General features: G+C 38.8%; 1 long non-coding RNA gene across 1 annotated transcript; it reads left to right on the plus strand.

Annotated features, from left to right (window-relative positions):
- Positions 1-243: 243 nt before the first annotated feature.
- On the plus strand, positions 244-23,026 carry LOC128102304 (uncharacterized). The gene is made up of 3 exons (XR_008215379.1): positions 244-1,144; positions 6,662-6,841; positions 20,529-23,026. It is a non-coding gene; the product is annotated as an uncharacterized LOC128102304 (long non-coding RNA).
- The last annotated feature ends 1,526 nt before the right edge of the window (positions 23,027-24,552 follow it).

The raw sequence follows: 24,552 nt of genomic DNA on the forward strand, positions 1-24,552 counted from the left end.
GTCCAGGTAGGTCCAGTCCCCTCCTCCCAGGCCGAGCCAAGCGATCCTGCATAGGCCCCAGGTTTCAAACAGCCAACTCATGCAATGAGCACAGGACCCGGTCCTACTGCCTGGATGCCTCCCAAACAGATCAAGCCAATCAACTGTCTCACCCATTCAGATGGCCTGATCCAGTTGGGGACCCCTCAGCCATTGGTTCATAGTTCATGTGTTTCCATTTGTTTGGCTTTTGTAGAGCAAAGGATACGGTCAACAAGGCAGAGCGACAGCCTACAGAATGGGAAAAGATCTTCACCAACCCCACATCTGACAGAGGACTAATATCCAGAATATATAAGGAACTCAAGAAATTAGACATCAAAATGCCCAACAGTCTAATTAAGAAATGGGCTATAGAACTAAACAGAGAATTCTCAACAGAGGAAACTCAAATGGCTGAAAGACATTTAAGGAATTGCTCAACATCCCTAATCATCAGGGAAATGCAAATCAAAACAACTCTCAGATACCACCTTACGCCTGTCAGAATGGCTAAGATCAAAAACACTGAAGACATCTTCCTTGTTTTATACCATGATGCTTAGCCCATTACATCTCCAATCTGCTGTTAGGACTCCACAGTTAGAAACTCTAAGGACTGGTTCATGATATCTCTAATGTTTAACACAAAATTGGCTCACAGCTTTCAATAAATACTTGGAGGATAATTTGAGGGTTCAAATGCTTCTAATGATATATGATATGGTTCACTTAGAACTCTACGGATTTCATCATGCAATAAAACACCCAATAAAGGGTTATAAATAATAATAATGATAATTCTGGGACTGAAGTGAAAATTGGTCCAGTGACTTCATATTTGTATGTTTGCTCTAAGATCGTTTCCATATTTGAGGACTGAGAATAACTCAGAACTCATGAGGAAGGTTGTCAGGCACAAACAGAGAGGACAGCTATCTTTATCTGAGATCCAAAGGTCATCCAAGAAACATGGGCCAGAATCATGGCCTTATTTGGTAAATGTAAGCAGGATTGGCCTTGAATGCAAACAAACCTATTTGTAAAAACTGGAGCCACTGAGAGAGACACGTTACACAGGCTGAGTCACTTATCAGGCTTTCAAGTTCTCATCTATAAACCACAGGTAATTTCAGTTTATATCAGGGGTATGCTGAAGGTCAAGTGAGGCAGTGTAGGGAATGTTCCTAACACATCACATGCTGAAGCTGCTGCTCAGTACGTTAACTTCTTTTACTGTGTGATGTGATTACTATTGCAGGTTAAAGACTCTTATCTCTAGAAATGTCCCTATGAAAGCAACTACGAGATGTGAGAAGCAGATGTTTGTACTGTGGCTCTCTTTGCTGTTTGTCTGCATGTATGGGTGTGTGGGTGTATGTATGTATGCATGTATGTATGTATGTTTATTTTCTCAATGGTTATATACTGGAAACTGCCATAAAAATGAATAGGACACATTATAGATTTGTGTGGTGTGATGGACATGGAATATAAGACATTGAATAGGGGGAGGTTTAAGTATATGTTGGTCCTGGGCTTCTACAGAGAACAGAGAAATTCTTGGGAAGGCAGATCAAGGCTCTGTGAAATGATTGGGAGTAGAGAACAGTACATCTAAGTTAAATTTTAATCTAAAATTTAAAATAAGGTGGTTTCAACTGGATTGTCTTTGAGAACCCAAAAGGAACACTCATGTTGAGACTCTTGACTTTTCACTTATGGACCAATTTTGTAAATTACCAGGCAGGCCTAGAGCTCATTTGTAGCCAGGTTGGCCTAGAACTTGGGATCTTCCTGCTTCTGTCTCCCAACAGCTGGAATTATAGATGAGTACCATCACACCTCACTACGTTCCACTTTTCAGTTATAAAAAAGTACAAATGTCTGTGAGAGCAACAACTGTTCCTCTATTTCTATAAGGGATATATTTTAATATATCTCATTGGCTGTCTGGAATCACAGATAGTACCAAATCCTATACATACAAAATAATTTTCTTATGCTTATATACCTACTTAATACCTACTAATTAATAACTTTTCTTATGCTTATATACTTACTTATATACCGACTAATTAATAACTTTTAATTTATTAAGGCATTGTAAGAGATTGATAATAATAACCAACAAGAAAACAGTTATAACAATGTGCTGTAATAAAGTCTCTGAGAATATGAACTTCTTCAATATCATCTGATACATCTTATTGTACTTCCACCTTTTCACTTAATGAAATGCTTGATGGCTTTTCTTGGTATATTTGAATTTCCCTCATCTAGGTTTAGGGTTACTATGTTAAATGAGATATTTGAACACAAGCTCTGAGACACACGGAAGCTGATCTGATAAAAGAGTCAGTTACTAAATGACTAGCAGGGACCACTGTATTCAATAGAAGTGTGAGTTATGAGTCAATGAGTCTAGTTATATCCATGAGAAGACTTTTAACGCTTTTTGTTGGGTAATTTAGACCTATGTATGAAGAAATGTAGATATTTAAAGATATACATATTGAACAAAAAATTAAAATTTAATGTAGCACCAAATCCTGGTGAATTTCTCTTTCAGTGAATTCGTTGAAAAGTAGAACTTATTTTTGTATCTGGGCATTCTCTCTAGGGTTGGTAGTTCAGGGGTGGGCACTCAGAAGCTCTGCAGAACCTGGTAGGCAGCATTTACGTTTCATTTAGCCATCACCAGAGGGAGTAAGAGCTCCGCTAAAGATTCCACTTTTCAACTTTTCCCAAGTTGTGCAACAAGAGCCCTGTGAGTTCCAAGGGTCAGCTGGTGTCTCTTTCCCATCCTTGAAGAAGCCCTTTTATCTGCCACTGATTTTGAACCAACACTACCACGTACTTTCATAATAAAAGCCAAGTGCGTGAAAATATTAGACTCTTTACATTTTGACATTCTGCAAAATGCCTGAGGAGTTCTGTTTTTGTCTTTTTTTTTTTTTTTTAAACACTGCTGGACTGATCTGCCTGGGTTAGTAGTGATCCTGCTCTCAGCAGCTCAGTTGTTACAAGAAAGCTGGGTGTGGCGGAGTCACACACAGAATGCTGAGATACACTGCAAAAACAGAGCATACGGTGTAAAGAGAAAAATCTGCAATTCCTCTTCTAAGGTGTCTGTAGTCTGGGAGAACTCACTGTTTCTCCTCCCAATATCTTGTTTCCTTTAAAGAGAAGATACTGGAGGGGAGTCAGTAATGCTGTGTTCTGTGATGCTCCATAGGCCACCACGTAGTTTGGGAACAACAGCTTAAAATATGCCCTATGCCAAGTGCAGCACTGCTGACCCTTGGGGAGTTTCCCACGAGAGGAACACATATACCCTCTGCCGAGGGCAGATCTTCCTGAGAAGCATCTGAATGTTTGTTGTATATTCTTTAATAAGATTGAGTGTAATTTTTTCCCCAAGATTATTTCTTTCAGCTTAAAGAGTCAATGATGGGCTAACCTTCAAGAATTCTGTAGCTACTTGATGAAAGAAGGCCCCGAATTTAGCATCAACTGAGTCCTGTGTCTATTTTGCTTTATGCATGAAGACAGACATGATGAGAATGTGACATTGCAATGCATTAAAAAATTCTTAAAAATTTTAATAATAATTTTAATTTTTTAAATTATAATCATGTCATTTACCTCTTCTTTTTCCTCTCTCCAATCCTTCCACATACTCCCTTGATCTCTCTAATACAACACAGTTTTAAAAATATAAAGGTGTGTCTGTGTGCACTTGCATGTGGGGTGTGTGCATGTACACGTGTGCTTGCACTGTGTGTGTGTGTGTGTGTGTGTGTGTGTGTGTGTGTGTGTGTGTGTGTGTAGGTCAGTGGCCAACTTTTTGGAGTTAGCACTCTCCTTACCTAAAAGTGGATTCTGGGAACCATCTTGCCATTTCACACAGTATATTTTTCTAAGGCTTAACATAAACTATGATTTTTTTTCTTGGTCAGAAATTCTCACAAGAATGAAGTGTGCAAAACAAGTTAGTTACCAACATAATGTAGCTTCATGTATAAATTCTCTCTAATTATGGGCTAAGTATGCAGATACTAAATGGCATTCAAACTCTTCTCTTTGGAATATCTACAGGAAGTATTCAGCCATGATGTAGGCCCCGCTACAAGTCATTTCTAGCTGAATTCATCTGAAGATTTTGCTGCCTCTGTTTTCTTTTTCAGATTTAATTCTGTAGTAGCCACTCTGGGCTGTAAAAGAAGCACTTGTTATTGTTTGTAATGCCTCAGCTATGATACACGTCAGCTTGCTCCATGCAAACTTCTGGGAATCCCAAATACCAGTACTTCCCCACCCCACCCACACTCCTACAGTTTCCCACAGTTTTTTTTTTCCTTTCATGCTGTTTACATTTATTAGACTTTGAATACTTTGGGTTGTCAAACACACTCAAAAGAATTGACTTTGCATTGTCTCAGAGTCATTAATGCAGAGTTGTTTTAGACAACAGAACATACGTGCTTTCAGACAGCACAACTGTAAAATCTCATATTGTTTAGTGAACTGGAGAGATAGTAGAATTGCCCTTCGTAAAATGTTTCTTTACACGTACCCTGGCACAAACATGAAGCAAAGTACCCATAAAGAGCAGGGCTCAAACCTGCTTTTTGAATTGTAACTTCTGCTGTAGAACTTGTGTGGTACTGGAAAATTAAATAAATCTGTGTCATGTAAGACAAAAAAGTTTTACAGAGAAAAGTAAATGTGTAAGTTCATTTTAACGTTGAGTTCAAATTCTTGGAATTCAAAGATGGTGTCAATCAAGTACAGGCCTTCAAAGATTCTAGGAAATAGATACACAAATACTTATTAAAATAGAATGTAGTAAGTTACATGACACAGAAAAAATAAAAATATGGGTTTAAGAATCCTATGAGAGAAAATGTCTCTAATGAAAATTAAGATTTTTCTTATTCAACAATATATAACAACAAAAAGTTCCTGTAGGAAATCATCCTACCATCTTTAATGCTTACCCCACAGCCACAAGCTCATTTTGCTTTATTCTCAGATCACTGTATCGTGTCCTAGCTGGAAACTATTGTCTATATTCTTTCTAATGGCCACTGGATGTCAGCTCATAAACAACCCATCAGTCAAGCTGTTGTTTTTAAAATTATTTTCAATCTTCTCCTCTATTACATTTTGTGTTGTTCAAACCATAAACAATACCCTTACAAATTGTCACATTTCTGAGAACACAGTCTTTGTATTCCTTCTATTTCTTGTGCTTTGAGTAGAGGATAAGCTCAGTGACACTTCAAAATGACATTGGACCAAGAAATTCAGCTGGTTAAATAGAGCAACATTCCTTTAGCCTTCCTGTCCGTATGTATTAAGAGAAAATGTCAAGTGCATTTATGACTTTCAATATAGTCATTAAGCACATGGTCAAATTCTCTTACTAATATTGTCTTTATATATTTGGTGATTACTAATAAAAGAAATTTAGATTTGGATTTACTAGAAAGATCATGTTTTCTCTTATATACACACTTTATGGGGTCTCACCTCTACCAATATAGTGTTTATATGCATATATACTAATATATATTTATGTACACATTGTGTATATGTACACACACACACACGTGTGTGTGTGTGTGTGTGTGTGTGTGTGTGTGTGTGTGTGTGTGTGTGTAGAAACTTCAAACGTTTTAATCCTGTTCTAAAAATAAGAGAATTTATCATGATTCTAAGATCCAATCACTGTGGAAGTCTTCTGTGTATATTTCAGCTTGTGTCTAGGTAAATTGATGGTAAGCAATTGCATAATCTTAGCAGAACACTCAAATTAAGATGATATCCACATATATGGCCCACGAAAGGTATGCTAGTTATCGAATAACCATAATAATGCAGTATATTGTTATTTCATTGTTGGGGGATATCTGTTTGTGTTGATTGCTCCATAGAGTCCGACCTCAGTTCGAAGAGGGGAGTCCATATTCAGCTGGCTGGGATGGATGAAAGAGTTTCCTGGCTGACTCAGAGAGACACTGAAAGACACATGGGGGAGGAAGAGGAGGGGTGGAGGAGTTGCTAGGGCCTTTCAATTCAGGAAGGGGAGAGGGGCAGGATCATGTTTCAGTCATTCTGTGGCTCTCTCAAGTTTATTCCCTAATATTTATCCCCAAGTTTTATTTTTTAATAAATGATAAAAGGAATTGCAATATTTCATGACACTATAAAAATACTAAAATTATATGATTAACTGTGTATTTAGAGATATTGACTAAAACAGAAATGATAAGCCTTTAATTACATTTTGAATATGGCAAAACAAAGATTGCCAATATACTTTTGATGATGTTGAGTAAAAATTTATGTAACTGATTATGTTCTGTATAAGAAACAGCTTTTGTAAATTTTACCTACTATCTAATATTGCAGAATATTGGAAAGATTAAACTTCGTCTTTTATTAATAACAGTTATTATCACTGATTGCCTTTTGTATTCTAGGCATGAGAGTCAATGAGAATGGGATTGGAATATCTACTTTGAATGGGATTCCACTCATATGTAAAGCTTTTATGATTTTATGTATATATCATGTATTTGCATTTATGTGTAATTTAAAAATAGAGGATGAAATAACTTCCTGTTTCCTTCAGTTCAGGTCTAAAGATTTTTAACAGGATATTTTGGGAGCCCAGAGCAATGAGGAAGACTGGGAGGAGGCTTCCAGCCTGTGTACCAAGTGCATATGAAAAGGAGTGTAACCTGTCATCACCCAGAGAAGCCGAGGAAGAAACTGCAGGGTTGTATGGCAAGTTGAAGTCTTTTGCTGTTAGGTGAGAACAAATTGCCAAATAGAGAGCGGCCGAAATGAGACAGACCTTTTCATCTGTGTGTGTACTGAGTCAACAATGTGAAAACTATTATTTGATTTGTTTAATACTAAGTGATATTCATTAATTTTGGAGACTTTGCAGGGCCCAGTGAATACAGCAAGGAATGTGACAAAAACACTATTGTCATGGAGAGTCAGTATGGGATTAGCTCATGTAAGCCTGTGATGATAACATACTAAAGAGGTTGTAATTTAACCTGTCATCAAGGGTAAGGTCATTCACGTTACTTTAATCAGAGAATCTGTGGGTCAGATTTATGTGGTAGACGAACTGCAGTGGCAGCTGTTTAAGGTGGAGTGGGCAAAGCAGGAGAGTGGGTGGGTCCACTCGTGTTGACATCCATCTGGGGTACGGTCAAGACACCGGCAATGAGAGTGGAACACAACCTCTCTGAGAATTAGGATCCAGTTACTCACTGAGGACTGCTCAGGTGTGAGCTATGATGGAGAGGAAAAACTCCTTTGTGCGGGCATCTTTGTGTTTCTCGATTATTTGGCTAAGTAGATTGATGACAATATCCCAGGAAAGACAGGATAAATGCAAGAGAAGAGCTGAGCGAATAAGCTTTCCCCCCTAAAGCTAAGCCTGTGAAAACTGAAAGGTTGTTCTGTGTCTGTGTGATTTTATGACCTTTCGGTACACTGAGTGTCTTCGAGGCTTTTGCTTTTCTTCTCCACCTTCAGAAATGTGGGGTAGAATTGAGAACATGATATAGAAACCAGAGGAAGCGATGTACTGAAATCGTCAATACTCAATTTTTACTGCTCACAATATCCATTGACTTCAAAGTTATTTAACCAGGGCTTCAAAAGAAGCGTGTTTTTTTTTTTTTTTTATAGCAGTATAATTTTGTTTCTTGAATATGGATTTTGATTTAAAATTTTAGTACGATATATAGTACATTTTAAGTAGCAAAAAGCGGAGAGAGAGGAAAAAATACGTTTTCAGTGTGGGAACAGACTTTTAAGTGACAGCTGAGATCAAAATCCAGCGGCTGGACTCCCCTTCCTTCCCCCATCGTCTATGTCTCTAACATCTTCTCTCTGCTGCTCTTTGAATTGTAATTTTGACTTAAACAATATTACCAACCCAATGTTGCAGTCCTTATGTTTTGATCAATATCACGAACTGTTTTGAAGTTCGGTTTTATTTTTAATGACTTTCATCCAAAACAACGGAAAGCCTTCACATAGCTTTCCTAGCAGTATTCTATTTTTATTTTATTTTTTAAAGTTATGGTTAACTTGTCCTCATGTAAGAATTTATATGGTTCACACAAGAAATGGCTGCTCTGTGTAACACCCACTACAAATAATGCTTTGAGATGTTTGACTGTTAATGTCTGAAACAGTACTGACAATCTGGTTGTAGCTACTTTATGTGTTTGTAATCTTAAAGTTGAGATATGGAGAAACACTTCCATCTTTTCTCGTCTTCCTTCCTACCATAGAAAGTTTTGTGAAAGGGATTCCTGATGCTATTTCTGCCACTTGCTTACATTACATGTATTTGTTCCAAGAGGGCACACCCTTTGAGTGTGGGAATCGACTCTTTTGGGCAGAGCATTCAGTGCTGCAATTATCCTAGATGAGGCTATGGGGTTGCTTGATTTCTCCAGGGAACTTTGGTCATAGAGTTCACCAGCTCTCCCTCCTGCTGCCCTTCCAGCCACACTTATTTTCCAGCATGCCAATCTATTGTAATTATCTCACCTTTAACCCCACATCACATGAACCTTCTAATTCTGACCCATTGCTGAAATGAACTTGGGAAACACTTTATAATAATAATTCAGAGAGGAAGTTAGGCTTTCAATGCTGCCAGCTTCAACACTTGAAGAGCTCCAAACTCAATAGCTTGTTACATTACAGAAAAGGAAGATCATTTGTGAAGCTTAAGAGTTAATCCGTGAGTTGGATGTAATTCTAATGTTGTGAATGCATCCTTTAGGGCCAAGTTATTACAAGCAATTCCAAATTAATCAGTTTTAGCATTGTTAACAGGTATTGGAGCTAAGAAGCAAAGCAGAATTTGTAACATGTCAATAAGCATAACATCCATTTGCAGAAAGTTCCCTGTCTACTGTCTAGGAAGCCGAAGTATGTACTGGCACCATCTCCTTTTATGGCAGAGGATACAACCATATTTAAGTGATGGGCATTTATTATATTCTTTAATTAACGCTTCATAGTGAAGATTAATGTGTGTTTTCAGGATGCCAACTAATTTTAATTTGAACCTATAAGTGTTCTGGCTGAGTAATTTATTTTTGTCCATAAAAGCTTCCACAATTGATGTATCCTAGGTATAAGTCAAGGATAGTTAAAGCTGCTCTTTAAATTCAACATCTGAGAAGCATGTTTATAAAAGTTATTTTGTTGCTTTATAACCTTTGAAGGCTTACTCCTTTCTGAAGACCTTTTTATCTGACAGAGTGTTTTTGTCTTGGCAGGACTTAAGTAAACTGAATCATCTGAGATTAGATTCTACTGAAAAGGTCAAGATGATTTTAGATGTTGAAAGTTATGAAGTTTGAGTTATAATTCCATTAAGAATGTACTAAAATTCCCTTAGAAATCTGTTACACTAACTCTTGTGTCTATCGTGTACATGGTGGAAAAGTTCACTTTTATGGTGCTCCTAAGTATCATTTAAGTCCAATTAAGACATGGTGTTCACACACACACACACACACACACACACACACACACACACACACACCAGTTCAAACATCCCAATTTGTGATTTGCGGGACTTTTTGTTTGAGACTGCTACAATTTGATTCAGAAATTTCTCCTCCATTAAGTAATCTTATTTTGTGACTACTTCATAGAGTCATTTAAAAAGCAGAACTGAAGTAGACTTCATGCTCCATGTTTATATTCTTATCAGATTTGGTTTTAATAATGAAAGTCTGAAAGAAGAGATTGATTACTAATGTTACCAATTGCTTAGGAATGGGGAAATAATAAAAGTGAATGAACACAGTTCACATTTAATTTATAAAGCATAAACGTGCTTCAGCCTTAAGTTTAAGTTTTAGTAGACTTATTTTCACGCTGTCTTTGTGAAATAGACAAGAGGGTTTTCAAGGGGTATATTAAGCTTGAAAACAAGGCAGGATCACGCTTGAGTAGAATTGAACTGAGCTGCAGTGTTCAGTGCTGAATCCTTTATCAAACACCATGACCAACACCACCACAACTCACACAGTGCCCTTTCACTGTCTTGGCTCTCCCAGGTCTCCATCCAAAATCAGAATCTGGAATATCATTATTTTTGACACTGCATAAGACTCTAGGTACTGATTAAATAAAATCCAACACATTGGAGAATACTGAGAATTGAATGCATTTTTTTTGTCTAATCTTCAACAGTCATTAGGCAACAGTTTATCAACGATTAGAACAAACATTTTATGGGATCCTAGGGAATGTGACTAAAGACAGGAGGAAAAGCTACTTTGGATAGGGCTACTGTTTCTTAGATCTAAAATGAAGATAGGTATGAAGTAAAACAATATTTCTTTTCTGGCTTGGTTTGTGAAGCCTACTTTACTTGATCTTTCACAAGAGATTTTTGTGGTCATCAAGAAATTTTCTGCCAGGTGGTGGTGGTACATGCCTTTAATCCCAGCACTCAGGAGGCAGAAGCAGGTGGATCTCTGTGAGTTCGAGGCCAGCCTAGTTTACAGCGTGAGTTCCAAGGCAGCCAAGGCTACACAGAGAAACCGGTCTCGGAAGAAAAAAATCTGTGTAGTTTAAAGATCAGAGATATTATTACAATGGATTAGCAGAGTGGTAAACTCTTAAAATCTTCTTGTATTTTCCCTTGGATGTCTAGTTGATAGGCATCAAATTTAATCAAATAAAACTGTATGTTCTAGTAGGGGTTACTATTGCTGTGTTTAAAAACCACATCCAGAAGGAAAGGATTTATTTGCCTTATGCTTCCCTATCACAGTTCATCATCAAAAGAAGTCAGGACAGGAACTCAGGACAGGAAACTGCAGGCAGGAGCTGATGTAAGGGACATGGAGGAGTGCTGCTTATTGGCTTGCTTCCCCCTGGCTTGCTCAGCCTGCTTTTTTAAAAAAATCTAGGATCATCAGTCCAGGGATAGGCTGGGCCCTCCCTCACCAATCACTAATTAAGAAAATGCCCTACATGCTTGACTACAGCCTGATCCTATGGAGGCATTTTCTCGATTGAGTCTCCCTCCTCTCTGAAGACTCTAGCTTGTGTCAAGTTAACACAAAACTAGCCAGCACATGGTGTTTATCTGACTGATAGCTTAAGTTCAATGTATTCTTCAAGATATTCAATCAGATGTGCCATCACTTTAATATTAGTATCATCATATTCAAAATGGTTGATGGAACTGAAATTTTTAGAGTAACAAATTTAGATGGAAGTTCAAATAAAGAACTGAATGTATGAGTGGGAGATATAGATTGCCTCCTTGAATATGAGTAACTAACTCTTCTTGGGCACTCTGCGTTTGAACAGCAAATGTTTGGCGGTTGATTCAGATGTAACATGTCATCTATTTTTTGTATTGTCTTGCCATGTGACCCAGAGTTATTGGGTCATGTTGTTGGTGCCATCCTTGATATAATCAGTTGCTCAATCATTATTTTGGGTCCAACAATATGTGTAGTATGCACTCATCAATCTGCACTGTAAACATCCCTCCTGTAGAGGAAATACCAATCCTGTGTTTGAAGAGCACAGAGGAGTTTGTGTTGTACACAGAGTTCTGGATCACATCCTCATCCCAGATGTTCTTTGTACTACTATAAGATCACAGGGTGCATTTTGTCTGTGCCAGGGAATGGAACTAACAAATTGAGCTCTTGCTTCAGCTTAACACATTTATCTGGAGAATTTTTTCCCAATTATATTTGAACACAAATGTGATTAAATGTCTTCTTACATATTATGAGCATGTGAATTTACATTTCTGAGAAATATCTGTCCATAACACCTGTATTTTTCTATTGAGTCCTTTCTTTTTGTATCAATATCATCATATTCATGCATTTAATCTGGAAAATATTCAAGTACTTGAATTTATTATTATTATTATTATTATTATTATTATTATTATTTTGAATTTTCGAGACAGGGTTTCTCTGTGTAGTTTTGGTGGCTGTCCTGGATCTCACTCTGTAGACCAGGCTGACCTGGAACTCACAGAGATCTGCCTGGCTCTGCCTTCTGAGTGTTGGGATTAAAGGCATATGCCACCACTGCCCCGCCAAGTACTTAAATTTAAAATGCTTTCTCCCAGTTAGAACTTCTCATCTATTTTTTTAGTAGGAGTCAAGGAGGTGTTACCAATTGGTGATGAGGTTTGACCACTGAGTATTTTCTTGGCTTAGGGGTTCGGTCATTGCACTGGTAGTGTAAGTTTTGATGACAAATTTAAGTGAAATCAAGCCCATGGTTAAACAATTTCCATAGAGAAATTTTTCATGAACAGTCAAGGTGTTATTATCATTTAAAAATTATCTCTTTTAGTGTAATCATCAAGGACTTCAAATATTTGCTTTTGTTTTAGATCTCATACAAATCTTAACTTTCATAAATTCAAATTAGCCAAACATAGATGAGGTAAAAGATGGTTTACTTAAAGCTGTCTATAGTAATTTATCCAGAATCCAGACGTTTATACTGGAAGCTTTCAAAATAAAAGGTCATGTTGGCAGACCTGGGCTGCTGCCGAGGACCGTTTCTGGGTCTGTGGTCCTACCGCAGCCAGGGTCTGTGTTAAAGTCCGTGGCCCATGTTGCCACCAGGGGCCACACGGAGACATGGGGTCTAGGCCACAACCTGCAGTCTTGTTGGAGTCTGAGGATCATAATGCAGCCAGGGACATACAGATCCGAGTGGCCTGTGCTCCACCTGGGGCCATAGTGTCCTTTCAGCCTGGCCTGCTGCTGAGGGCCATGACTGGGTGTGTGGCTCTATGGCACCCAGGGTCTGTGTTAATGTCCGTGGCTCCTGTTGCCACGAGGGCCAGGTACATTCTCGGGGTCTGGGCTGCCACCTGGGGCCATGTTTGTGTCTGGAGACTCTGCTGCCACCAGGGCCATGCCAGTCTGGGTGGCCTGCACCATGGTGATGTCTGGGTCCATGGTCCTACCTCAGCCGAGATCTGTGCTGAAGTCCGAGGCCATCAAAGGTTACATGGAAGCCCAGGGTTGGGCTGCAACCTGTGGTTTTGCTGGTGTCAGGGGCCATGCTGCCACCAGAGCCATCCTGATCTGAGTGTCCTGTGCTTCCACTCAGAGCCAGGATGTCAACCGGGGCCCAAGCTACTGCCGAGTGCCGTGTCTGGGATTGTGGTCCTGCTGCACCTGGGGTCTGTGTTGATGTCTGTGTCACCTCAGGGGCCCATAAGAACCATGTGTGATGAAATCAGAGGGCCATGCTGAGCCAGCCCTGCCCATAGCTGACCCTGGGATAGCTGGCCCTGCCCCTCGCTGGATACTGCAGCAAGAGAGCTGGCCCCTCACACTCAGGAAAGATGACCCCACCCTCACCACAGGCAAGGGAGAACTGACCCTGATGACATGGACTTAGGGGAGCTGGCTCTACCCCTTGCCTGAGGGGGACAGTCCCAGTGGTCTGGACTGACCAGCTCAACTACCACTCAGGCCCACAGCTGGCCTGGGGTTGGCCCACCCTAACATCTACCCCATGTAGGATCTACTGGAGGGTCCCACTGTTGGTGAAGGGACTGGTCCTGTGGAATGATGTTTGAATCTTAGATGGTCTTTTAATAGAAAACCCAGAGCCAGATATCAGGGTGAAAGTTGAAAGAGCAAAGAAGCAGAACAGCCAGTCCTAGTTCTTACTTCTACGAAATCCTCAGTCTACAGAGAGTGAGTTCCTGTTTCCTCATGCCTTATATACCTTTCTCTGCCCTGCCATATTACTTCCTGGAATTAAAGGTGTATGTGCTTCCCAAGCAAAGGCATGAGATCTCAAGGGCTGGGATTAAAGGTGTGTGCCACCACTGCCTGGGTCTGTTCCTCTCCTATACTGGATCAATCTCATGTAGCCCAGTGTGGCCTTGAACTCACGGAGATCCAGATGGACCTTTGCCTCCCAAGTGATAGGATTAAAGGTGTGTGCCACCACTGCCTGACCTCTATGTCTAATCTAGTGGCTGGCTCTGTCCTCCGATCCTCAGGCAAGTTTATTAGGGTACACAATATATCATCACAGAATGATACCCAAAGGATCTCCATGACTTGGGGAAGCCACAGGATATCTGAGAGGAGTTTCATTGAGGATCCAGTGATGATGATGTACCAGAAACCAGAGGCCTTGAACCCAACCAGTGATTCATTGCAATGAACATTTGCAAGTAAAGCTGACTGGACAAAAGGGTACACTGTGTGGTACACTGAGGCTCCCAATGCTACCAAGAGGAATGAAGAATTGTTGGAGAGGCAGGAAAGATGGAGGAGGGAAGAGATTTTTGGTTTCTTTTTTCTTTTTTGTTTTTTTCTTTTCTTTTTGTTTTTGTTTGCCTGGTTTGTTTTGTTTTGATTTTTTTTTTTTATTTTCTTTTGCGGGGCCTTGTAGGGGTAAGGGAATGTGGAGGGATTAGGACGTGAGTAGAATAAGAGTATGTGATATGAAATTCCCAAAGATTCAATAAAGAAATTATGTTTTTTAAAAAAAAGGTCATGTTGGAATCTTAACCCCTATTTCCCATGGAGTTTCTGCTTGATGGTCCCTGTAGTCAGTTTTACAGCCAAATAAAATACTTTAAAAATTAGCTTTTCATTTGGGGCTACTTTCAGGATTATAGAAAAGTTGCAATAGCAGCAGAAGTTTCTTGTCTACCTTTCAGCCAGTTCCCTCTCTTGTTGGCACCTTATACAACTCCAATGCATTCGCAGGGCAAGAACCTGCAAAGAAGCATCTTGTCTGTTTGAATTTCACAACTGTCCGTTTTCTACTGCCAGACTCCACCCAGGCGACCACACCGGTTTTCGGCTGTGAACTCTGCTCTGCAGCTCACTCAGTCTATAATAGTTTCCTAGACTTGTTTTTCTTGATGTTGACAGTTTTGAGGTGTGTTGGCTGAAGGTTTTGACAAAAAGGTTCTCAAGTTTTTATGATGCTTTGGTCATTATTGGTTTGGAGTCATTAGTTTTTGTAAAGGATTTCACAGAAGTGAAGTGCCCTTTTCCATCACATCTGATGGGGTGGCTGCCATTGGCGGGACTTACTTATCTCTGGTAACTTTAAGTCCTATCACCAGGTCACAGTGGTGCTTGCCAGATTTTCCATGGCAAAGTGGATATGCTGAGTGAGCATGAATAGCCTAGTTCTGTGGATGATGTTTTAAAACAGAAATAATATCATTTCCCATCTTTCTGAGGATGTGAATCACACATCTTCACAATGCTTTTTGGCATGTTTAGTACTTTTCTTTGCTGCAGTCATCTCCTGTGTGTGGGCAGGGCGATACATCTCTCTCAGGTTTGATTTTTCTCAGCCATTTGTTGACCCTTACCAGAGCATAATCCATGTAATTAAAGTAATTTAATTTGTGGTCATTTGTGATTAGCTTCTTTTGTGTGCATCTGTGTTTGTGTGTGTGCATGTGTGTGTGCTCATGCGTGTGTGTGTGTGTGTGTGTGTGTGTGTGTGTGTGTGTGTGTGTGTATGTGTTCGTGTGCTCACATACATGTGTGTTTATGTACACGTAGAGGTTAGAGGATAATTTGGGTGTCATTCCTCGGGCACTTTCTACTATCTGTTTGTGATAGCGTCTTTCATTGGGCTAGAACTTCACCACCTAGGCTAGACTGCCTGGCAAGCAAGCCTCAGGAATCTGCCCATCTCACTTTCCCATCCTGCAACAGCTGGAATTATAAGCATGTACCAATATGTCCGGCCTTTTACACGACCTCTAGGGCTCAAACTCAAGTTCTTCTACTTATGACCCAAGCACTTTACTGATGGAACCATCATCCATTTCTTCCTCTCCTGTGACTGGCTTTTTAGTGGACAGTTTTCAGTAGCCTGCAAAGGACCACATCAATGCAGCCATTTAAAAAGTGTTGACTCAGCACGCTGTGTGCACAGATTGGCGGCTATTACAGGCTTGCTGCCTCTAGATGACCAGTTCTATTTCCATCTCATTAATATTGACCAATAGTTGATGCATTATGTACTAGGAAATGTGCCAAGTACTTAACATATTATTTTATTAAGTTCATCACATGAAGTAGGTATTACTATTTCTATTTACTAGTGGAAGAAACATTTTTTTTTTAAATCTAAGTTGTTTTCCTAAGATTCTATATAAATCCTGGAGAAAATTTAAAGTTAGATTATAAAGTTTTAACCAGTGGTTTCCAAGTTGAATTTTATATTAAAATCGTCTGAGAGTCCTGTTAAAAACACAGATTTAATGAGACCTGCTACCTAGGAGATCTTGTTGGAGTCTCAGAGTCTCCATGTTAATAACCACATCAAATATCTCGACTATTGATGACCTACTTAGCATGCCTTGAAAATCGTTGGCTCTCATTTCTGTCACACTACTGCTTTGTATACTACACAACTTTTTAGATTTGAGTTGTACTGCTGTGACACTTTTGATCTCGTCCTGGCTTTGCAGCTCCTCTCTTCCCTTCCCCTCAATAAACCTCCTACATGGGCCCTGTTGAATGGTGTGACTCCTTCCCTCCATTGTTAAAATACAACAAATGGAGTACTTTTTTCATTATGCATAGAGAGAATTCCCAATGTATCTGCACACTTCATGTAGAATCTAGACAGTTATCTGAGCTAATATGAAATCCTTACTAAGATGAGCTATTTAAATACCTGTCCAGTGTTCCATTGACCACAGATTTTAATAATATTTATATTAGGTACTTTTAAAATGAAATTGAGTTAGAGTTTATAAGAAAGATATTTAAGTATAAATTCAATTACCATTGGTGTGCACTTCTCAAGAGAGAGTTGGGCTTAAACATAATTTTGGTAGCCTCTGAGGTAACAGCTCTGAGGGTTGTTAAGGAACCTTCCCTCCTTCTTTTTCAGTAAATAAGGGAATAGGGTGGTTCCTGAGGTGCATTGAATAGGATTACAACTGATAAGGTAAAGCTGTAATTCACAAGGGTTGCTCAAGAAAGCTAAGACTGATTTTTACCATGAATGAAGTTTAGAGTCTTGTTAGTGAGATTCCAGGTTTGCATCTGGAGAAGTAGTAAGAAAGGTGACCCCAAAGGTCATATATTTTTATCCTTGATAGTTTAATGTTGTTATTTGAAGTTGCTTTATGCAAGACATATTATCTCTCTGCAGGAAACCTTCACAGCCAATGTTAACTATGCTGGAATTCTTTTTTCTCAGCTAGCAAGAGACTTCAACCAGAGTCTGCAGTGAGGTGACTCCAATCCCTTCTTACATCCCAACAACTTGCCCTGGTTTTCAATCCTCTCTCACCATCTACCTCTGAGACTTTGATCTCTTACTCATATGGGTTGATGAAGACTGAAGATTCATTGTCTGAAACTTTTCACTGCTGAGATGGGATGTAGACTCTGCCTATCTAGGGATCAAAGTCTAGACCTGTCTGATCTAACAACTTTTGAGAAGGTCTGAACTTGCATATCACAAGATCTTCATTATATAGAAATCTAGAAGAGGGTGTTATAACTTGTGACATCGAACCAGAGACAAATAAAGATACAGTGGATTGTTATGTTTGAGCTTACCATCAAAAATAGTAGACTTTTTCATGAAATTATGATACTAATAAATCATTAAAATTTAAGGCAATATACAGAGATTTACTTTTGGTATGTAAATCTCAAGGACAAAGGATGCACTCTCCCAGATTTCATACATATATAGGTATACTGATGTATGTACATATAATTTATAAATGGGACTTATCTTTGTATTTAAGAAGTTAGGATAACTTCTTTTTTTTTTTTTTTTTTTAAAGATTTATTTATTATGTATACAGTTCTGCCTGAACATATCCCTGCAGGCCAGAAGAGGGCGCCAGATCTCATTACAGATGGTTGTGAGCCACCATGTGGTTGCTGGGAATTGAACTCAGGACCTTTGGAAGAACAAGCAGTGCTCCTAACCTCTGAGCCATCTCTCCAGGCCCCAGGATAACTTCTTTTTAAGACCAGGCTAAACTCAAACTCACAGAGATCCTCCTGCCTTTGCCTCCTCAGTGCTGGGATTAAAGGTGTGTGCCACTACCACCTACCATCTATCTGTTATCAGTGAAAGCCATAATTCTGTTAAGGTAATGAAAGTTGGGATATGATGATCTATTTCTTCTAAAACATTCACTACTTAGTGTGGAATATTCTTTTACATTGTTTGAATATATGTCACTGTGATTGGTTTAATAAAGAAGCTGACTGGCCAATAGCTGAACAGGATAAGGTTAGGTGGGAGATCAAACTAAGAATTCTGGAAGAAAGAAGGGCAGAGCTGAGGAGTCACCAGCAGAGACAGAGAGAAGCAAGATGGATATCCTGTACTGAGAAAAGGTACCAAGCCATGTGGCGAAACATAGATAAGAAATATGTATTAATGTAAATATAAGAGTTAGCTAATAACAAGCCTGAGTTATTGGCCAAGCATTTAATTAATATTATGTTTTGGGTGGTTACTTGTGGGACAGAAACTTCTGCCTACAATTTAGCATGATTCGCATTATTTCATCCTTAGTTTTCTAATTGTCTTCATTGTAACAGTCAAGTACACTTCTAAAAATTTATGTTGAGACTAACAGATACTTCAAAAAGTAACCTCAACAAAAAAAATTTACGTTAGCCAACTGTTTGCACAAAATTTTTATTTATTGACATTTTGCCTTCCTGATATAGTTCAGCTTCAAAGGGATGATGGTATTAGAAATTAGACTTTTTGACACAAAGCAGACAAAAAGTTACCTTTCTTCCCTATTCCCTCATTCTGTCTTAACTTCTCATTGATGGTGCGGATAGGAAACAGAAGCATAGCTCGCATTTCAGAAATGTTTTCTATTCAAATGACATAATATTGGGAAAGTTGAGGTTCATGGCAACGACATACATACCTGACTATCACTCAGAATTTTATGTTGTCTGTCTTTGGCTCCAGGTGTCTCTGCTCATCCTTAGGAGAAGGAATACCTGGATGCTTGGAAAGATTATGCTCATATAAAAGATGTTATATAAGCTCTTTGGGAATTTTTTTTTGTTTTCCATTTCTTAAGTAATGGAAATTCGTGATCATAGATGCACCCCAAATATAGACACTATTAGTAATGCACCCTACTACCAAGAGTGAAGAGACGTGTTCATTGCAATGATCACGGGAGTTCAGAAACCAGGAGGTCCTGTTTTGTCCCAAGCATAGGTGACCAGATTTTGGTTTCATAGGGAAAAATGGGCATAAAACATGGAGTTTTTCTTCTATGAAATAGATTTTAAAGAATTCTTCCTTGAACACAGGCCTGAACATGAAAATCTTTTCTGTCATCCAGACACCTCACATTTACGGCCATGGTGCAGGCTCCCCTCTCCAGTGCCATATGCTGGTGGGGCGGGGACTTCTGCTCAAGTCAATTGAACAAACTTCTCTTCTGACAGAACATTTTAAGTACAAATGACAAAATGATCATTTCAATGGTCTCACTAGTACAAAGCTTCTTTCTATTCAAAAGTCTATTATTTTGACATATCAATTATGTACTAATTTAAAATTAATTATAACCTATAATTTTAAAATAATTCTGTTATCTTTAAACTTTTACATTAAATACATGTGATTAAAACAACTTAATCTTTAAATGTATATTCATATTCATAATCTGATAAGTTAATGTTTTGAAACTTCTAAGTTGGAATGTAATCTTATACCATGTTTTGCAGAACCAATAAATTACTTCTTAACTGATTTAAAATTTAATTTTCAAGTTAAATGGAAAAAATTAGTTATATCTTTGAAGATTAAGATTAACCTATGTGGATAATTTGCTCCTAATAGATTAGCATGGCTTTAATTACATTTAAACTTAGAATTAAAAGTTAAAAATTAGCCGGGCGGTGGTGGCACACGCCTTTAATCCCAGCACTCGGGAGGCAGAGCCAGGCGGATCTCTGTGAGTTCGAGGCCAGCCTGGGCTACCAAGTGAGTCCCAGAAAAGGCGCAAAGCTACACAGAGAAACCCTGTCTCGAAAAACCAAAAAAAAAAAAAAAAAGTTAAAAATTATGACTTCAGATTAGAACTTTAGTTATGTTATAATGTTTGGTAATGTTTTGATGTTTAAGGAATAATGTAATACAAATCTCATAAAAAATTGAAGTATACAAAGTTTGAAGAGGTTATCAAAGTATGAGATATCTTATTGATTAAAAATACAATGCAGTAATTCCTAACTTCATTCTAAGTATTTGTTCTTATATCCACAGATAAGTGTAGTACTTATCACCCATCAAGGAAACTTCTCTTTGTAACAGATGGAGACCATTTGTGATGGCTATTCTTGGTTGTTAACTTGACTACATCTGAAATTAACTAAAACTCAAATGGCTTGGCATACCTGCAATTGATTTTTTTCTTAATTCATTTGAAGTGGGAAGACACACTTATAATCTGGGTATCTGAGGTGAGAAGATACACCTTGAATCTGTGCCACACCTTCTGCCAGCCGCCTATATGAAGTACATGGAAGAAGGAAGCTTTCTCTCACTTTTGCTAGCAAATCTATTCCTTCACTGACATTGGAGCCTACTTCTTCAGGATTCTGGCGTTTACTGAAGACCAGCTGAGACATCCAGCTTCGAGACTGAACAACTACTGGGTTCTGGGACCTGTGTGTGTGTGTGTGTGTGTGTGTGTGTGTGTGTGTGTGTGTGTGTGTGTGTATGCATGTATATATATTCATTTTATAAGTTCTGTTCCTCTAGAGAACCCTGATTAATATATCATTAGAGAAAAATACAACCAATCAAAATGCATAGTTCTAGAGCCTAGTCCCAATGGATACATTTTATAAAACATTCCTGTATCTGAGGCTCAGAGATCATTGCAGAAGAGGGAGTGGAAGGTTGTAAGAGCCAGAGGAACAGGGAGTTTGCTGTGAGATTGTGTCTCCTAGAAATTTTAGAAGCCACAGCCATAAACTCTCACCAGCTTGGCTGCCTAAACATGAGATGGACAAGGACAGTAACAACAGACACGCTAAAGTAGACAGGGAAGCCCACAGGCCTCAACTCTACACAAAGAACTACAGGCTACTAAGGAATGCTAAGAGTGGGAGAAACAGTCTTCCCCAAGGAAAAGCCCAGGAACTGGTGATCAAATACCAAATAGTCAACCCTGAAAACACACATACAAGTAATATTATACAGAGTGAGCAGGTTGTATTTATATATTTAGGAGTAAATATGAATATGCATATATGTATGTAACAACAATTAATGGGGAAAAAAGAGGCTATGTATTTGAAAGAGATAAAGGATGGGATTTGGAGGGAAGAAAGGGAAGGAGGAATAATGAAATTACGGTCCTCAAAATGGAAGAAATAGTAACGATAAAAGCGATTCAGAGCTGGAGAGATGGCATAGCAGTGAAAAGTACTTGTTGCTCTTACAGAGGGTCTAGGTTCAGCTCCAGCACCCATATGGTGGTCCACAACCATCAATAACTCCAGTTCCAGGGAATCTGACTCCCTCTTTTGATCTCTCCTGGCATCAGACATGCATGTGGTACACACACATACATGCAGTCAAGACACTCATACACCTACAATAATAAACAAACAACAAACAAACAAATAAATAAATAAACTGAAGGAAAGCAATAAAAACAAATAAATTGTTCTCTAAGGAAAAAAAAACAAGCAAGATTCTTTCAGTATAATGAAAGTAGAAAATTCTTAAGGTTATATAAAGTGATATAAAAAGTGTGGCTTATTGTCCATTTGAATTAAAGTATAGAAAATAACCATTTTTAATTTAGGCTCTTATCCAGGTTGCAGAGATGCACAGGAGAAAGCTACTGTGGCTTTCAGGAGGCTCCCTGATCAGTGTATCCTGATGTATTACTTCATCTCTGCTTCCTGTCCATAAAGAGTGAAGGGTGGCAGGCACTTCCAGAGCTACAGCCAGTGCTTAAAGAAGATGCCTCAAAGACAAAGACCAGGAGAGGGCTACAAGTCTTCATGCGTCCAACACAACCACCATGCCTGGGTTAAAAGGGTCATTTAGTATTTTTAGTGGGTTGTTAATACATTTGGGAATGGAGTCCAGGACCATGACAACTGGATCTTGACTTGCCTTCTGCTCCCATCAGCTCCCATCAAGGGGAAGCATGCTTTGAAGCAGGCTCTGACACCATCCCTAGAGTAACGGAATTTTAAAAGTATTTTTAAATACTTTCTTTTAATTAAAGAAAGCCTCTAGTGAATTTTTAAATAATTTTTATCACATATTATTGCAGAGGTAGGTAGTAAATTTAATGAAACACATAACCTCAAATTTAATAAAAATTGTAAAAACAAGCATATTTATTTGTTTTATTACTAAAATCTAGATTGCTGCTATGGCCAGCACATATATTCCATAATTAAGAGTTTTAGCTTTATCCTCACACAAATAAGTCAACTGTTCCTTATCATAAATTTACGAGGTTGAATAATGAACACACTTTTGTGTATCTTTCCATTTCCTAAGACTCTGTCCTGTCTTTTACTCTTTCTTATCGAAACCAGCAGACATCCTCCATCTTTCTTCAAACCCTTGATGGGGTTTTGAAGTTAAGGCGGAGCTGTGTGTGGGGTTATCTCTCTCTGCTTCTTGCAGCCTGAGTCAAATAGCTTAAGTGTAAGAGACACTAAAAGCAAATAGCATATTGTCTCATGCCTTCAGTTTGCCTTCCTTTTCTAAATAAGAGCTGCATTGTGCAGTGTGTCTGTGGAATTTTGTAGCTTCCTACTGTGAGAGAAATGCTGAATAGACCTTTGCTGCTACTCACGTGTCCTGGACCTTTAAGATAAAGGTGGCGCTTGGGTTTGAAGGCAGCTTCGGTGTGAACCGAGTGGGGGTGGGGTTGTGAAAACACTGAATTCAAAAAGTGCTTTTGTTGTTTGACTTACATCCTTTTGTCTGTTACTGAATTAAGGGTAAGAAACAGCTTGTTTGAGCCAAAGTACTCTATGCTCCATAAAAAAAATAAAACAACGACAAAAAAAAAAAAAAAAACCAAGCAAACAAAAACCCAGGATTGCTCAGCTTTGAGCAATACCTTGCAAGTTTTAAACCAGTTTAGCTACTTGCGTAATTTCATCTTAGAAGCTGATTAAAAAACAAAACAAAACAAAACAAAAAAGCCATAGTTGATTTTCCATACAGTTCCCTTCAGAATTTCCTTTACAGTTCCATAGTTGATGCTCCTTACAGTTTCCTTTCTTTTTGTTTTCTGTGCTGTTGTACTATTATAAATAGTGTCAAATTTTAAACTTTGAATTAATACAAGCATGTGTGCAGGGTCTCAGAAGTGGCGAAGCACTGCATTGGGGTGTGCCTCTCATCTAGCCCATGTTCATCTCATCCTGCACAGCCTGGGTGTGCTAGAGTTCTTCCAACCTATTTGTCAGCCAGAAGGGTATAAAAATCCTTCCCTCCTTCTACCATACAGCGGTTAGAATGATTCTGTGAACATTTTGAAATGTAAACTTCTTTACGATATAAGTCAGTACCTGTGACATACATGGGCATTGTGCTAAGCACAAACACAAATACTTGACAGGCTTCCTGGAAATACCCACGAGAAATTCAGATGAAAAAAAAAAAAGTGACGTCCCATTCAGCCTTGGAGGTGAGCACCTGTAAACTCAGTTACTTCAGAAGCTGTACTGGCGTTTTCAGGCAATCCTGGGAAAAGCAGAGAAAGCTGCCTCAACAGAAATAGGGAAGTCACATACCATCCTGCCAACAAGGAATGAAACATGTCCTCCAGCTTCAGCTATTTCAGAAGAAAATCATGCAAGGATTGCTGTGGGATGTTCTGTATGTCAAATGTGTTGCTGATTAGTCAATAATTAAAACACTGATTGGCCATTGGCTAGGCAGGAAGTGTAGGCTGGACAAGGAGGAGAATAAAGCTGGGAAGTGGAAGGCTGAGTCAGAGAGACACTGCCAGTCGCCACGATGAGAAGCAGCATGTGAAGATGCCGGTAAGCCACGAGCCATGTGGCAAGGTATAGATTTATAAAAATGGATTAATTTAAGCTGAAAGAACAGTTAGCAAGAAGCCTGCCATGGCCATACAGTTTGAAACCAATACAAGTCTCTGTGTTTACTTGGTCAGGTTTGAGCGGCTGTGGGACTGGCGGGTGAGAGAGATTTGTCCTGACTGTGGGCCAGGCAGGAAAACTTAAGCTACAAAGGATAGTAAACTGATTGGCAATGGAGAAACAATAACAAAGACCACTTGTCACCTGAAGTGTGAAATGGAATGATCTAGGCTTTTTTTTTTCATTCTTTTCTTCTCCCTTTCACCCCACTGTAGGCTGGATGTCAACTGAAGCCTTTACACCTTATTCAAACAAGAAAAAACATCCTAGTTACTTGCTTTTATTTGCAGCAAACTTTAGT

Source organism: Peromyscus californicus, unplaced genomic scaffold (genome assembly GCF_007827085.1).
Source record: "Peromyscus californicus insignis strain IS unplaced genomic scaffold, ASM782708v3 Scaffold_7__1_contigs__length_154581171, whole genome shotgun sequence".
Lineage (NCBI taxonomy): Eukaryota > Metazoa > Chordata > Mammalia > Rodentia > Cricetidae > Peromyscus > Peromyscus californicus.